General features: G+C 47.2%; 1 protein-coding gene across 4 annotated transcripts in view; it reads right to left on the bottom strand.

Annotated features, from left to right (window-relative positions):
- Positions 1 to 18,188, bottom strand: part of NRDC (nardilysin convertase) — a 2,107,381-nt gene that overhangs the window by 361,942 nt on the left and 1,727,251 nt on the right. The window lies entirely within an intron of this gene.

The raw sequence follows: 18,188 nt of genomic DNA on the forward strand, positions 1-18,188 counted from the left end.
AAAGTTAAAGAGGTACAATACTTATCACCAACAGACAGGGAAAAATCAGACTACATCAACCAATATTTGTTCAAAGATACAAATACCTACAAAGGTGTTACTTACCTGAATGAAGCAACCCCTGTATGCTTTACCTTTTCAGTGCCTCCTTTTTCCACCAGAAGGGATGTTTTTTGTGCTATAGATAAATAGGAAAAGGCCCTCACACCCAATTCGTCATGATTAGGCAACCCTGTTTTAGGTTTACATCTATAAAACTGATAAAACCCCACCTGAAACGGAAACAGTCCTCCTCGGTGTAACATATAAAAACTGATGAACACCTGCACAACCACTAACTAAAATGCAAATCAAAGAAAGGAAAGTGAGAACTAATGAGTCATATTTATTTATTTCCAAAGGGGACAACATATTGTAACTTTGTTATAAAATGTAGCAGCAAGAAACACTAGTCTAAGAATATTCTTCTTAATTTTGATGCTTAGAGCTGTAACTAAAATATTGTTTCATCTTTCTTTTGTTTCCTCCAGTTTAGTCTGGTTTGATTAAAGGTGAGGAGTTTAGAAAATAACTTTTAGGTATGATCTAATTATTTTATGCACTGTAGAGAGTCTGTGTAGGAAAGTGCCTCTCTTGGACATGGTTAGTTCCCACTTTCTGCCTTGCAAGTAATGTTATTTCAACTGGAAGTGCACAGGGTCCCTGCCAACCAGGTCCCCTATGCCACATATCCTTCCCCAAAATGTACCCTTTGTTTCAACAATTGGCACCCCTTTACCCCACAAATAAGCCCCTAGTAAAAGGTACCCACCCCTGGTACCTGGGGCCTTGTGGTCAAAGAGTGCCCATAAGGCCTTCAGCGCAAGTTGTGCCACCTTAAGTGACCCCTCACCAAACACATGCACCGTGCCACTGTAGACTGTGTTCCATGGTGCAGACAAAACTGAAGTCTCGACGTGTCACACATCACTGTATGGAATATAGGTAAGACACCCATGAAGCAGGCCTTAGCCCCAAGGAAGCATGCACTATATCTCCAGTGGGGGCATATCTGCATGAGCAGAAATGCCCATGCAATATTCTTGTCAATTCCTGGATATCAGGAAAGCCATAGTAAATATATGAGCTGGGCACTCGTCATAGTTGATTAATAACTACATTCAGATGCCAGGATGCCCTTTGGGTGACAGATTAGCGCTATATAAGTATGCTAAATAAATAAATAATAAATAATAAATTTGTACACCAAACAAAACATCTTCCATTTCAGGGAATATGTTTTGGTGGTGCTATCCGCTCGTGCTCTGGCTAAGATGTCTCTACAGTCCAGCAGAATATTCAAATTTTGAAACTCTCGGAACTCAGGAGCCAGGCGGCTAACTTGAGAGATTTCAGATCCGGATGTTGAACTTGCCGGTTGTTCATTGTGAGCAGAGATGGACACTGCTTCAGACGGATCGGAGGTTTCAGGGATAGACGGTGGAGTTCTGTGAACCAATGTTGTCTTGGCCAAGTTGGGGCTATTAGAATGAGAGTATAAGGCTCCACTTTCATCTTCCTGAGGACTCTGGGAAGCATCGGGAATGGCGGAAAGGCGTACGCAAAGAAGTTGTGCCATGCGATGGAAAATGCATTCCCTAGAGACCCTGACTGGGGATGCCAACTTGCGAAGTGTGGGCATTTGGCGTTGAGCCTTGTAGCGAAGAGATCGATCTGTGGCGTGCCCCATCTGGAGAAGACTTGGTTGAGGATCTTCTGATCTAGCTCCCACTCGTGAGATGATGTTTTCTGCCTGCTCAACGAGTCGGCGAGTACATTGTCCATGCCTGGGACATATTCCGCCCGTAGGGCTACATTGTTTGTTATTAGCCAGTTCAAGATTTTCTGCGACTCGCAAGAGAGTGTCAGCGAGCGCGTCCCTCCCTGTTTGTTGAGGTAGTGCATCGTCGTAGTGTCTGTCCTGACGAGCACTAGGGAGTTTTTGATCCTTGGTAGGAAAGACTGCAGGGTCAGGAAGACCGCTCTCAGCTCGAGCAGATTGATATGGAGTTTCTTCTCTGCAGCTGACCATTTTCCGCTTATCTGCAGCTCCTGTAGGAAGGTTTCGCAACCTTCTAAGGATGCGTCTGTTGTGATGACGTGAGGAGCCGCTGGAAGCAGGAATGTCAATCCTTGAGACAGGTTTCGTGATGATATCCACCATCGCAAAGCTTTGACCATCTGAAAAGTCACCTTTATGCGGTCGTCGAATGACCCTGTGCATTGGACCCACTGCCTCGAGAGTGCCTCCTGCAGAGGACGCATCCGTAGATGGCAATGAGGGATCAAAAGGATGCACGATGACATCATCCCCAAAAGGGATTTGAAGAGGCGGACTGTCAACACTCTTTTCGAGGCTACTCCAGACGCTAGTGCTAGGAGTTTGTTTTTCCTCTCCGAGATGGTAACGCTTTTGCAGAGTGTGAGAAGTTGGCCTGATATATGATGCTCACTAGTGGAAGGGTGGAATGCTACCCCCGTCGCCAGAATTGGCGAGGGGGTAGTATTCCAATTCGTATGACACCTTACTCGACATGTTTTGATAATGTTATACCAGAGTTAGCATTTAACCACGAGGATTATAATGCACTTAAGAGTATATGGTATAGCGTTATCATGGAACAGCTATTAGGACTTGGTTCCGCAAGCTGCAAACGGGCTCAGCTCATGCCAGAGCACCATCTCACATAATTCCAAGCACTCTGCCTTCAGGATTGATAAGGCCTGCCATAGGAGTGACTGATAGGAATATATGTGTTCATTTTAGGTTTAGATATAGGTAACTATATCTAAAGCAAAGGGTGATTACACCACCTTGCCCCAGCTGTCGTGCAGCCAGTTGTGTCTGTTTAGATGGCCAGCCAGGGGTGGCATAATACATGCTTCAGCCCCTGGTAGGCCCTGGGTACACCTATGCCCTGGGTACCTATAGTACACTGTACAGGGACTGATAAGGTGGCCCAGTAACAATTGGTAAATGCACCTACGGTACATGGTTGTTAATTTAGAGAGAGAACAGCTAGGCTGTGGGTCTGATTAGCAGGCCCACAGCCAGGGAAAGTCGTAAACCAGTGAAGCAAAAAGCAAAAATCGGGGGTGACCATAGGATTGCAGACCCTACTCTCCTACAATTAGTATCGTATTTTGCAGTGAACTTTAGATTTATGTCCGTCATGTTGAACCATTCCAAAAACTCACATAGAGAATCTTCCCCATTGGTCCAGAAAAAAAAGATGTCATCTATATATCTGGACCAATGGGAAATGGACTCATAAAAAGGGGCCAACTCGTTATAAATAAATAATAAATAAATAAATACTATATCTAAAGCAAAGGGTGATTACACCACCTTGCCCCAGCTGATCGATCAGCCAGTTGTGTCAGATTTGGATGGCCAGCCAGGGGTGGCATAATACATGCTGCAGCCCCTGGTAAGCCCTGGGTGCACCTATGCCCTGGGTACCTAAGGTACACTGTACAGGGGCTGATAAGGTGAATCAGTATCCAATTAGATATGTACCTAGAGTATATGGAATCCATTTTACAGAGAGAGCAGTGGGCCTGGGGTCCTGAATAGCAGGGCCCCAGGTCAACTAAGTCGAAAAACCAGCAAAACACCAGGCAAAAAGTTCGGGGCAACCATAGTCAGATATCCACCTTCCTACACAGAGCGTGTGTCCAAGGTTGCACCCAGGAAGTTGATGGTTTGAGAAGGTCGTAGGGTTGATTTCTCCTGGTTGAGCGTGAGACCCAGGCAAATGAAGAGACTTAAGACAGGCGTTGGATATGGAAAGACTTGATGACGGCGCTGTCTGAGATATGCCTCCACTGGGGAAAGACATTTCGTGAAGATGGGGGAAGCAGACTTGAGTCCAAAGGGCAGGATGCAGAACTGGAAATGCCTGCCCGCTACTGCAAATCTCAAGTGCTTTTTGTGATTCTTGTGTATTGGTATATGGAAGTAAGCGTCCTGTAAGTCTAGTGACGCCATGAAATCTCCCTCTTCCAGAAGATGTAAGACCTCCTGGATCGTTACCATGTGAAACAACTGCTTCTTCAGGAATTTGTTGAGGGCCCGGAGGTCTAGGATTGGCCTCCATTTTCTTTTTTTTTTTTTCCGGATCAAAAAGAAACTGGAATAAAATCCTTTTCCCCTTTGGGATGGTGGTACCTTCTCTATTGCTCCTTTCTGCAGCATAACAAAGATTTCTCGTAGAACCAGCCGTAGGTTTTTGTGATGCATTGGGCGAGGCGGAGTTTGTGGAGGGGTGCGTATGAATTTCATAGAATGGCCGAATTGTATTAATTGAAGGACCCAACGGTCCGTAGTAATTATCTTCCAATTTTGCAGAAAATGGGTAATTTTTCCTCCAATATTTAATAAGTGAGATGAGGTCTGGACTGGCTGAATAAACAAGTCATTGTCTGCGTCCGTTGTTTCTCCTTTATCCTCTACCCAGAAAGGACGACTTTCCATACGAGGATTGTTGGCCTTGTTGCTGCTGGCGTTGCTGGTACTATGGCCTACTCTGGTTGGAAGAGTAAGAGGACCTGTATTGAAAACCTCCTTTGTAGGAAGATTGACCTCTTCCTCGGTTTCCCCGAAAGGACAGATTTTTATATTGGAGTGTGCCCAAGGCTCTTGCAGTGTCTGTGTCCTTTTTTATATTTTGTAGAGCCTCGTAAATTTTGGGGCCAAATAATAGTTGGCCGTCATATGGCATATCCAAAATCTTTGTCTGAACCTCAGGACGGAATGAGGTTGCTTTTAGCCATCCTTGGCGCCTCAAAAGAACAATTGTTACTTACCTGTAAACAGGTGGTTCTCCAGTATTGGTGTCTTTCATAGATTCACATGCTTGAATATCCCCCGTCGTCGGAGTGGGAGTCCCACGGTAAATAAAATAGCAATAATACATACTATATATATATATATATGTAACATAAAACCTGAAATATGTAATAGAAAAAAGGCATAACAAGCCTACACATATTTCTACATAGGAATGCATGGAAAAGGAAAAAACCATTTGCAGTCTATCATTGTCATTATGTTGGTCCAAACTACAGCCAATCAGGCGCCAGCAACCCTCTAGAACCTTCTCCTCAGAGCTAAGCACCTCAGATTTTCGTAGCACAAGAGTGACCACAGAGTCTATGAGGAGAAGAGAGCCTCTGAGGGGAGGAGGGTGGGTCGCATGTGAATCTATGAAAGACACCAATACTGGAGAACCACCTGTTTACAGGTAAGTAACAATTGTTCTTCTCCAGTATTAGGGGTGTCTTTCATAGATTCACATGCTTGAATAGAATAGATAGCAGTACCCTCCTTAGAGCTGAGATTGCAAAGTACATCCTCAAAAGTTGAAGACAATAATATACAGCTGAAAAGCATATAGCAATCACAGAAAGAAATGGAGGAGGGATCAGAGGCTCACCTTATTGAAAAAGATGACGAAGCACTGCTTGCCCCACTGCGGTATCCGCTTCGTTGACAGCTTCCAAACAATAATGTCTGGTAAAGGTGTGCCTGCTGGACCATGTCGCTGCTCGACAAATCTGGTGTAGAGGCACCCCAGCAAACAACGCAGTGGACGATGCCATCGCTCTTGTAGAATGTGCCTTAACTGGACTCGGTAAAGGCCTGTCAGCCTCCTGATGACAAAATGATATGGCTACAGAGAGCCATCGTGCCACTGTCTGTTTAGTCACTAAATGTCCTTTTCGCAACAGTCCATATGCTATAAATAGCTGATCAGATTTACGGAAAGGGGCTGTTCTGGAAATGTAGAATTTTAGACAACGTTTTATGTCTGAAGAATGTGCTCGTCCTAGCTGTATATTTCCATAGGCAATAAACAGTTGATCGAATTTGATAATGACAGAGGTCCTTGCAAATAGAAATTTAAAACATCTTCTGATGTCAAGAGTATGTAAATGCCCTCTCCGCAGGGGATTGTGGATTAGGAAAAACGTCTTTAAGATAACTGGTTCTTTCAGGTGAAAATCCGAAGGCACCTTTAGGCATACCCCTTGTACGTAGCACTAGAGAATTGGGCGTGAATCGTAAGAAAGGTGAATTGACAATGAGAGCTTGAACATCACAGACTCTTCTAGATGAAGTTAATGCTAACAAAGAGAAAAAACGTTGCATGTTAGGAAATTGAAATACATCCTAAAAATTGGCTCAAATGGGTGGCGCATGAGCTGCGCTAATACTACAGTATAATGCCATGATGGAGGCGGATGACGTACAGGAGGAAACATTCTGAGTAGTCCCTTAAAGAACTGTTGTATTCTGGAAGAATAAAGAGAGATGGACCCATCCTGACGTTACCTTGAAATGGCTGCCAAAAAGACCTTCAACGTTGTATGAGATAAGCCTGATCTTGCCAGGTGCAAGAAAAAAGGTAATATCTGGTCCGGCGTTGCAAGAAATGGGTAAACCCCAGCAGATTAACACCAAATGCAGATTAATATTTATTTATTTTTAAAGACTGTATATCTTTAGCAGGTGCTCTCGCGTAAGCCAGTACCTCTTTACAATCCGCCGAGATAGTCCGATGAGCTAATACAAGGTGCTCAGACACCAAGCTGCTAATTTTAGAGAAGCCGGATCTGATGGCAAATTTGACCATTCTGAATGGAGAGGAGATTTGGAATTGGTCGAAACTGTATTGGATCGTACTCTGAGAGGAGAAGAAGTTCGGTGAATCAGTATTGGCAAGGCCACCTGTGGGCGATGGGAATCAAACGATACGGCTCTTTGTTCATCTGACGAAGAATTCTCGGAACCAACGGTACCGGAGAAAAGGCGTAAGCATATATTTGAGACCAGTTTATCGAAAACGCATTCCCCTGCGAGTCCCTGTGGGGATGCCAGCTTGCAAAGAAACAGGCATAAGCTGTTCTTTTTTTTTTTTTTTTTTTTTTTTGTTTTTTGTCGCAAAGAGGTCCATTCGATCCGCCGTTGGCTGATGCAGTTCCTATTCGTGGGTGGACACCTGTTGACCTGCTGAGGGTGTCCGCCAGCACATTTGCAACTCCCGGCACATGAACAGCCAAGAGTTTGATCCTGTGCCATATTGCCCAAGCCCATATCTTTTGGGCTTTCTGAGATAGAAGAACCAACCTCGTTCTTCCTTGTTTGTGCAAGTAAGGTATTGTCTGTGCAAACCAATACTGTGGCTGCTTGAATGATAACACGAAAGGATTTGAGGGCTAAGAAGATAGCACCTAGCTCTAGCCGATTGATGTGCTAAGCCTTTTGTTGAGGGTTCCCATTCCCTGCTGAACCTTCAGCCCTTGAGATATGCTCCTCAACCCTCGAAGGGATGAGTCTGTGGTGATTGTGTAATTTGGCACTTCTGGAAGGAATAACGTACACCCCTTCTACAAATTTCTTACTTGGACCCACCAACAAAAAGGGGGGCCTTTTGCATCCGAGGATTGATTTGAATGAGATCTACAAAGGAACTGGAGACCTGAAACCAACGTAGAAGAACCACCAAGTGGGAGATGCAAGCCCGTTGTTCGTGCGAGATAAACACCCTTGCTAGGTTGGTATTGATTGATGATCCGAGAAATGTTGATATCGGAGCTAGTACTAGTTGTGACTTGTCATGATTTATTGAAAATCAGGTCTTGAAACAGTGACTGACAAGTTTGGGTGTGCTGGACTGATTGTAAATAAGAGCGAGCCCTTATTATACAGTTGTCTCAGGAATGAGAAATTTATATGCCTTGCAGACGTAGATAGGCTGCCACTGGTGCCAGGATGTACTTAAAGACACTTGAAACGGACCTAAATCCAAGAGGTAGGACCTTTATTGAATAAGTTCTGTACCTATTGTAAAGCGTAGCCACTTCCTATGCTTAGGAAGGATTGGCACATGAAAATAGACATCCTGGAGGTTGAGAGTAGTTATAAACTCGTTCTGGCATAAGAACTTAGGATTTTGTTGAGGGACAACATTTGTAAAGTTTGCGCAAAGATCTAAAATCATGCAACACTTTCCTCATTTGCTTGTTGATGAGGAACTGAAAGTAAACCCTAACGCTGTTGGAGATTCCGAACCACTCCGACGGTCCCTGTTTGTATCCATATAGACACTTGTGAAAACGACACCCGTAGATGAGAAGGAGGAGGTCCCTTTGGAGGTGTAGAAAGAGGGAAATTAGACAAATTCTAAAGTGTGCCCTTGGGCATGACGTTTAAAAACCCAACGGTCCTCTGTCACCTTTGACCAAGTGGAGTAAAAGTGAGATATTAGATCTCTGACGTTTTTGGAGGGAATAAAGGTGTGTTCCCGGTAATCCATTGTTTCTTAGAAGAGTTTGCCTAGGCTGTACGATGATAGTCTAGGTAGGACCTGTTGGTACTGTGCCTATGTGACTGCGTTTGATTTGAGTAAAGCAATTGATTTTGATTGTAGGAGCCAATACTGGAGGGAACTCCCTTGAAACAAAGGACGTGGAGCTACGTCCTCGGCACCACGAAAAGGCTGCGATTCTATATCCCGAAGGTGCGGGCAGTATCTGTGTCCTTTAAGATGGTCTGCATTGCCTCATCAACATGCTGGCCAGAAGGGCTCCTCAATCAAAAGAACAAGTGAAGTATAGAAGTCTGAACCTCCTTGCGAAAGACGTAGCATTGAAGCAAAATTGTCTTTCCCAGACTGCCCCTATAGCGAGCTGTGGAACACCTGTACACGCAATGTCCGCTTCACAGTGTATCATTTCTGATGCACTTCTCTCTCGCTCTCACTCCTGCAGGATCTTCAAAGCGTGAGGCTTGGAGGATTCTGGAATAAGTGCTACTGGCGCCAATATGTCAGAGCACATATGGTGGCATACTTGCCCAACTGGCTTGCAAGATAATCGCTGTGCCGCCTGAATAATGACTGAGGCAGGGTAGGCTGAATAGTGGGGAGCTGCACATTTCTTGTCGAGGCGTGAAAAACAAAAACCGCCGGCACAGAGTTTGACCTCTGCATGAGTCTAACACCTTTTTGCTAAATAAAGTCTATGATAGGAACTGAACGAACTTGTTTTGTGGTTTCCCCCGGACGAGGGGAAAAAGGGAAAGCGATTCGCCGCACTCTTCATAAGGAGGGGAAAAACCTCCAATATTCACCGGAGGTGAATGCAATAGAGCTCCAGTTTTTAGAGGAAGATATAAAGGCAGGAGTAAAAAGCCACCACGCCATCACGTGGATGTAGCAGAAAGCTGCAGTCGACGAGATAAATCGTCTACCAAAACACATTGTGCATAAAAGACAACCGTGTGTGAAACCAACTGTCGACGGGCTCAACCGTCGACGATTCCAATAGTTGACAGGGTCAACCGTCAACGAAGCCAACTGGCGTCGAGGCTGAATGTTGACAAAGCTTACCGTCTACGGAGCCCACCGTCTACGGAGCTCACCGTCTACAGAGCTCACCGTCTACAGAGCTCACCGTCTACAGAGCTCACCGTCTACAGAGCTCACCGTCTACAGAGCTCACCGTCTACCGAGCTCACCGTCTACCGAGCTCACCGTCTACCGAGCTCACCGTCTACAGAGCTCACCGTCTACGGAGCTCAGCGTCTACGGAGCTCAGCGTCTACGGAGCTCAGCGTCTACGGAGCTCAGCGTCTACGGAGCTCAGCGTCTACGGAGCTCAGCGTCTACGGAGCTCAGCGTCTACGGAGCTCAGCGTCTACAGAGCTCAGCATCTACAGAGCTCTCCGTCTACGGAGCTCTCCGTCTACGGAGCTCTCCGTCTACGGAGCTCTCCGTCTACGGAGCTCTCCGTCTACGGAGCTCTCCGTCTACGGAGCTCTCCGTCTACGGAGCTCTCCGTCTACGGAGCTCATCGTCTACGGAGCTCATCGTCTACGGAGCTCATCGTCTACGGAGCTCATCGTCTACGGAGCTCATCGTCTACGGAGCTCATCGTAGACGATGAGCTCCGTAGACGATGAGCTCCGTAGACGATGAGTATGGAGCTCATCGTCTACGGAGCTCATCGTCTACGGAGCTCATCGTCTACGGAGCTCATAGTCTACGGAGCTCATAGTCTACGGAGCTCACCGTCTACGGAGCTCACCGTCTACGGAGCTCACCGTCTACGGAGCTCACCGTCTACGGAGCTCACCGTCTACGGAGCTCACCGTCTACGGAGCTCACCGTCTACGGAGCTCACCGTCTACGGAGCTCACCGTCTACGGAGCTCATCGTCTACGGAGCTCACCGTCGACGAGCCTGTCGTCTACGGGGCCCACCGTCGACGAGCTCACCGTCAACGAGCCTACCGTCGACGAGCCTACCGTCGACGAGCCTACCGTCGACGAGCCACCGTCGACGAGCCTACCGTCGACGAGCCTACCGTCACCGTCGACGAGCTCACCGTCGACGAGCCTACCGTCGACGAGCCTACCGTCGACGAGCCTACCGTCGACGAGCCTACCGTCGACGAGCTCACCGTCGACGAGCTCACCGTCGACGAGCTCACCGTCGACGAGCTCACCGTCGACGAGCTCACCGTCGACGAGGCCACCGTCGACGGGACATATATCGTAGACGAGCCTACCGTCGACGAGCCACCGTCGACGAGCCTACCGTCGACGAGCCACCGTCGACGAGCCTACCATCGACGAGCCTACCATCGACGAGCCTACCGTCGACGAGCCAGCCTGTAGTCGACAAGAGGGCACTGTCCTCACTGTCGTCGACGCATACCTGGAGGCGTTGTCGCTGCAGAGCAAAAGTGATGGCAAAGATTGTCGTCAGAGGATACATAGACCGTATCGTCGACAAGCTGGCACATTTTCACGTAGAAAAGTGCGCAGTGTGAGTCTAGACGCCTGAGAGTAAATCTCGTGGGCGTAGATGTGGGAGGCAGACTCAAAGAAGGCCAGAGACCCCTTAATTGTGATGTTACTTCAGCTGGTGAAGTAGAGGAGAAGCATCACTTAAAACGTAAATGTGCAGGACAAACAACAAAAATTCCTCCCACATCAGAAGGGGGGTACAGTCTAAGCACAAGAACAACCCCTTCTCCTCTTACCATGTCAGACACAAGCAGAGTGTTTCCATATACTCTTCATGAGGGTTCACAGGAAAAGGTCACAGTTTCCTACAAGTGACACAGGGTCTGAACGTAGACTTCATGTAAGAAGACAGTACAAAACTGTGATATTAAGAAGAAGAAATTGAAGAAAATTGAAGAAAATTGAAGAAAAAAAACTGAGCAGAGCTCAGGGAGACTCCCTTCAATCGACGTGCGGTAGAAAATCTGAGGTGCTGAGCTCTGAGGAGAAGGTTCTAGAGGGTTGCTGGCGCCTGATTGGCTGTAGTTTGGACCAACATAATGACAATGATAGACTGCAAATGGTTTTTTCCTTTTCCATGCATTCCTATGTAGAAATATGTGTAGGCTTGTTATGCCTTTTTTCTATTACATATTTCAGGTTTTATGTTACATATATATATATATATTATTGCTATTTTATTTACCGTGGGACTCCCACTCCGACGACGGGGGATATTCAAGCATGTGAATCTATGAAAGACACCCCTAATACTGGAGAACCGCTGCTCCAGCCAGTTGGGGGAATCCTGTCATAGCTAAGTCCATTGCACAGTCTATAATCTCCGATGCTGATGTTTCACCCTCCAGTAGTATTTTCTTTACTCCTCTTTGGACGCGTCAGGTAATTCAGACAGGTATGGGGCTATATCTGCCCACAAGTGTCTATTATAATACCCAAGAAGCGCTAGGGCATTTGCTGCCTTGACGGTCATTGTCGACATTGAGGAAAACCGTTTCCCAATGTTGTCCAACTTTTTTCTGTCTTTATCAGGCGGAGTCGATAAAGGAAATGAAGGATTTCTGGAGCTCTTTTGGGCCGCCTGCGTCACCACCGAATCCTGTTTAGGATGAATTGTCAGACAGGCCTGTGCCGTATTTGGAGCTTTGTACTTTTTGTCCAATCGAGGGATCACTGGCTAAACAGAGGCGGTATTCTGCATAACCTGAACCCCCTGTGTCCAAAGATAATCAATAATAGGAATTGACCTCATTGATTTTTTGAGAGGTTCCTTGATATCGTACAGGAAACAGTCCTGCTCCTGGGAATCCATAGTAATTTGGAAGCGCTTAGCGGCCCTTTCCACCACATTATGGAAACCGCCGATGTCAACTGGTGGAGAATCCGAGGTTGCGGGCACTGGAGATGCTGGAAAAGGTATGACGTAATCCTCCCAGTCCTCATGGACAGATTGATCGTCCTGCAAATTCACCTTCTTCTTGCTGTTCCTCCTCTTCTTCTTCTTCTTCTTCATCAGAAGATTGAGGACCTGGCAAATCCACCCGTTCCTTTTGAATGGTTAAGGGCGGGGGTCGCGGTCTTGGTGATGGAGCTGCCGTGGAAGTTGGAGGAGCCGGAGATTCTGGGAACCTCTGCTTGTAATCTTGGATGAGGTATTGCAGATCTGTAACTAGGAATGCTGGAAGACAGATCATAGGTGTAGGTGGTGGATGAACTACCTCTTCTTGAACATCCTCCTCATCTGAGCTCTGGCATTTAACATGCAGTTCTAAGGGGCTAGTTGCCAACTGGAACATATCCCCGTCGTCAGAATCCTCATCTTGAAGGAGACATGCTGGTGGCAATAGTTGCACACGGCTAGGATAAGTTAACTCCTGCGTCAGCGTCTTTCTTGTGATCTTTAGACGCACAGAAGCTGTTTGGAAGCAAGAATCAATCACCGTCAACGGGCCCGTTGACAGTGAGATCGTCGACAGAGTAGTGTCAACAGTTGCCCTAGCCGATAAAGCGGTCGTCGACGGGGCTGTTGTCGATGGTATAGATGCTGCCGTCGATGGTGCCTTTGTCGACGATGTCTTCATCGACAGTGCCTTCGTAGACAGTGCCTTCGTCAACGAGGCCTTCGTTGACGGGGCCTTCATCGACAGTGCCTTCATAGACAGTGCCTTCGTCAGCGAGGCCTTCGTTGACGGGGCCTTCATCGACGGTGTCGATGTCGACGGTGATGTTCTTGTCTTAGGCGAGGCTATCGTCGACGGGATCTTGGGTGTCGACAATGATCTCTGGATTACTATTGTAGACGATAAAGCCTTACCCGCCATCGACGGTGGGGTCGTCGTCGTGGATGATAATGACGACTATGCCGTCGACGTAGACACATAAGCAGGAGACACTGCTTTCTTCGTCGCTGAAGATGTCGACGATATGGTCGTCGTCGTCGACAGTGCAGGCTTCTTGAAGGTGTGAACCTCTTTCTCAGAAGCTGTTTTTGACATAGCCTTTGAAGACTTTTTTGATGTCTTCTTTTGAGGAGTGTCCAAGGGGCTAGGGGAAGCTACCCTTGGCCTTTTCAGAGATAATTTTGAGGAGATGGAAGAACATTCACTTTCCTCAGAGGAATCCAAGTTATCTCTATCTTTAAGCCTTTGGAGCCAGATTAAAAGGCGTCCTTCTCGATCTTTGAGGGTCTTAGCTGAAAAGGTTCGAAATACCTTGCAGTCCTTAGCAGAATGATCTGGGTATAGGCAGTACAGGAAGTCCTTATGTTGGTCATCAATGTGTAGTCTTTTCTTACTACAAGAGCACAGGCTCTAAAGAGACCCTTCTTTGGAGTGTCAGCCATAGTGTATAGCTTTCACTTGAGGAAAAACAGGAAAATATTCCAAAATACTGAAGAAAAAGCTGTAAAGAAACAAACCTGAGCAGAACTCAGGGGAGACTCCCTTAGCACAACATGCAGTAGAAAATCTGAGGGACTTCGGCTCCTGCCAGCAGGGTTCTAGAGGGAGGTGACAGCTGATTGGCTCTTCTCTAGAGTTTGGTCCTTTTTTACAAAAGGACATGGATATGTTACTAATGTGAGGCCTTTAGGCCTACTATTCTCTATATGTCTATAGGACATTACTTTATTTATGTTCCGGGGACTCCCATCCCGACGACGGGGAATGATTCAGGCATGTGAATCTATGAAAGACACCCATAATACTGGATAACAGCCATATCCCAGAACGAATGAGAGAGAGAGAAAGTCCAGAACGAAGGAGGAAGAAGGACCACTCTCAGCTTTATGGTGCACTATGTGGGCACTAACCAAAAGTTGAGGAAAACATGAAGAGATGTAACCAGAACCTACCAGGCTAGCCCACGGAAGAGAGGCCGGAGAGGCCACACCCAAGAATCGAAGGGCAAGAGCCAGGAACTGAGCAACAGGTTAGGAGAACAGGCAGGAACAAGAAACACCCCAAGTGCAGACCGAGCCACCCAAGGGGGCGACAGGGGCGAACAGTCTCAACCTGAAGCACGCTGGTGCGGCCACAACTGAAACATGCACAGAGCAGACAGCCACCGAGACTACAGGGTGGCGTAGCTAAAATGAACATAGAACTGCCCAACTACCCAAGGTGAGAACTAACTCACAAATACAGAGATGCAGGGCACAAAACCTGGGACGACCGGCATCAGAGGAGCTATCCAGCAGCCACAGCAGATATAGAGTAGGGTTATACCCAAATGAAAAGGACACAACTAAAGGGACTGGCAGCAGAGGAGCTGTGAAGAGGAACATGTATAAACGTTGAAAAAAACCTCAGAGTTCTAGACCACATCCTCTGTCTGTGTGGGAACATTAACTCCCCCCTCAGAGAGAGATATCGTTCAGTATCTGAACACCAAGAAAGGAGCAGCGTGAAGCTGGGATACCACCTCAGGGAGTGGGATGCAAAATGAATCCTTATTGCTGAAGATGTAGGAAAAAGCAACTAAGTGCACTTAAACACATTGAACAGAGACACTGCTGTGTAGAACAAGGGCAAGCCAGAGTACAGCACTGAAAACGTCCTTGAAACACGGAGACATAGGACCAGACCTCGCAGTAGCAAAGAGGTGGAGATGTAGAAAAACGGGTATCCATGGGCAACCCGATATATATATAGCAAAAAGGGGGTGCATGATCCACGACCATGCCACACGGGTGCCATAGGAGGACTCACTTAGTGCATTCATGGCAAGAGGTAGCCGCATTTTAAGCGTGATACATACTGTGAAAACCTCTAAAGGAGGAGAATGAGGCACATATGCAATGCGACCCATGGCGTAAAGGAGATGGCGCCAAAAGTCACGGTAAGATAATGGCGTCAGTGGACGTATAGAGCCCAAAAAAGATCTCCAGGCCCACTTGACAGATAGCAGAGCAATACAATAGCATACAAGTACCCCACTTGGAGTATGGCACACCCCTAAACAACGGGGAACACCTCTTAGGGCAAACCACATTCAGAGGCCCAAACACAAACAACCTGTGTAACACCTCCACAGTAGGCTTACTGCCAGCCTAAAACACATAATGCATTTGCTGGATGCTAAATAAAAGGGTAACCACTCCACAACATGTGAAACGAAGACCTGCGAAATACAGACCTATGGGGGAGGCCGAAAGCCCGCAAGGAGGTGCTGAACAGCAAATTCGGCATGGGCATCAAACAGGACCCCATCAAAGGGCAGATTAACAAGGAGCTCCTGGATATTCTCCAGGAAGACGCCATCCCACGACCAAGAATGGCGCCGTAAGGCAACTGAACTAGCCCAAGCTCGGCCTCGGGAATCAGCAGTATCTAAGGCCGAGTCGATGGAAAATTCCACCAAGTCACAGCCATCCCAGAGAAGATGAAAGAGGTCAACACGAACGCCTTCAAAGGTGGCTGAAAGAAGAGACTCGGCACAGTCACAAAGGGCAGAGGTAGCCTGAGCCAAGACACACACTGTGTTTAGTGAGCGAAGGGCGGCGCCAGTGGAGGCGAAGATGTTACGACCCCACAACTCCAGCCATCTGGACTCCTGGGAGGGAGGAAGCATTAGCTGAGGTAAGGAAGGGAACGCAGTTTGCAGAACAATCCCCTGCACGAAGTCCGCCCAACCGCGACCAGGATCTGGTAAGAAGATCCGACCCTAAAAGGCACCCCTGCACCCTACGCCCCACGGCCTTCGGTAGTCAACCAACGGAGCCTAACCAACACCCAAGATCACAACTTACCTCTCCAAGTGGTGGTCGCACCCAAAAGACCTTTGTCCCAGAGTCTGCAGTGCTTTTGCAAACCGGAGACTCCCCATTGAAAGCTACAGGGCTTCCGACGCCAAAACAGCACTCAGCACCCGGCGGCCTCAGTGCCGCTGAGGGTGCAACTTTTGTGCTGGCCTAAACCCCCATTTTCCCTGAGCTTAAGTCCAGGAGCTTTGCTCCCACAACTAAGTGGTCTGCTCGTCAGCAGCCACCAACCGGAGGCCCCTTAGCCCCCATTGGATAACTCTGCACCCGGCCGCCCTAGTGCCGCTGAGGGTGTAACAAGAGTGCATCCCTGACCCTGGGGATCCCTGAGTCCGCCCCTAGAACCTCAACTACCACTACCAAATACTTACCCTAAAACCGATAACACTATTTTCCTCCATAGGGTAACATTGACTGTTTTTCTTGGAAAAGTTTTTAAGTGTTGAGTTGGAAAACCTAAGAAATTCTTTAAAATTGTACTATCTTACAAAAAACGAATTTACTTACCTGCTTACAGGAAATGACCCAGTGTAGTATCCAGGTACACTACACTATGTAAGAAAAGTAATCTCAAAAGTAACTCAACTGTAATTTTACTAGAAATCCCATACAAAGTATATGTACTGGATTCTGAAAAGCATTGCATTATCAGTAGCCTTACTGTAATCAAATCAAAGTACATTTACAATTGCAATTCATACTGTTTACAAATCGCATTACTACTGTTAAGTATTTATTGCGTACCTGAGCTAGGCTTGCTTGGTTCTAGAACACAAAATAAAGAACATTTTTATACAAAAACAATTGGTCTGCAGTTCCGTCTTCGAGTGTTTGAAATCATTGCTGATTGAGTGTATACAACAAATGCCTATCACTGTCCTCTGACAAAGCCTTACTGCTCGACCACACTACCACAAATAGAGAGTAAGGTGCTATTTAACTTAGCCTCTGCCTACCTTTGGAGTTCCACTGGGCTCTATGCACACCATACCTCACTTTGGTATAGTATATACTGAGCCAGTTTCCTACAGATTGCTCCCTCAAGGCCTTGGGAGCCATGGCCCGGCAGTTCGACCACAACTTTGAATTGTGGTAGTGCTTGAGACACCAGAGACAGACGAGGTGGGGATCAGTGACCAACTTCATGTGGTGGGCATGCACCGCACTGCTTGAAACCGGTCTTACTCAATGACATCCCTGGCACACAACGTGGATTTTGTTTTTTATTCAACAAAAGTCGAGAATTTTTTTGGCCAAAAAGCAGTACTTAATTGTCGAGGAAAGAAAAGAACTGACGTCCACGCACCTGGGTGGCGTCTGTATAGGCACTGCGACGTCCTAACCGATGCTGCAGACGACATCACGAATAGCCGAATAGAGCCACCCAAGGTCACGCGCAAGGGGTATTGCCCAGCAAAAGTTTCTGTGTCCAGCCTCATGCTTGGGAAATTCAAAGGTAAGGAATCTGCAGCTAGAAGTCTCTATCAGATATGCCCGAACACCATGCCAGCTTTGTCACCAAATAGGCCGGAATCGTTAAAGGGCATGTCTATCAATAATACCAGTGGATCTCAACCAGGCATGACAGCAGAGTGCCACAATAGGGGCCATGGCCCTGCCCAGTGAGTCTGGGGTGTCCAGACCACACTGAATGGTGAACTTCACTGCGTCCTAACCATCAAGCAATGCTTGGTTGAAAATGTCTGCGTTCTACGAGCAGCATGGGCAGCAGCTGCGCAACCAAGTCCCACAAGTCGTGGGTGTAATGGCCCAAGAGGTATGCAGTGTTTACTGACCTCAAAGCAAGGCTGGCAGAAGAGAAGAACCTCTTCCCAAAGGTATGCAGCCTCTTGGATTCCCTATCTGGTTGAGTTGTACGGAATGCACTTGAGTTGATCTGTTCGGCCGTGGCCTGCACCACCAGAGTTTGGGAGATGGGTGCTGGGAAGAAAAGGCTGGGTCTCCTGGAGCAGGGTAATTGCAGAGCGGAAAGATTCTGTGCAGGGGAGCCCCCGTGCAGGGTTTAGCTCAAGCCCTAAGAAGAACGTCTTGAGGGGGATGGAGGATTATGCC

This window comes from Lissotriton vulgaris, chromosome 1_1, assembly GCF_964263255.1.
Source record: "Lissotriton vulgaris chromosome 1_1, aLisVul1.2, whole genome shotgun sequence".
Classification (NCBI taxonomy): Eukaryota; Metazoa; Chordata; class Amphibia; order Caudata; family Salamandridae; genus Lissotriton; species Lissotriton vulgaris.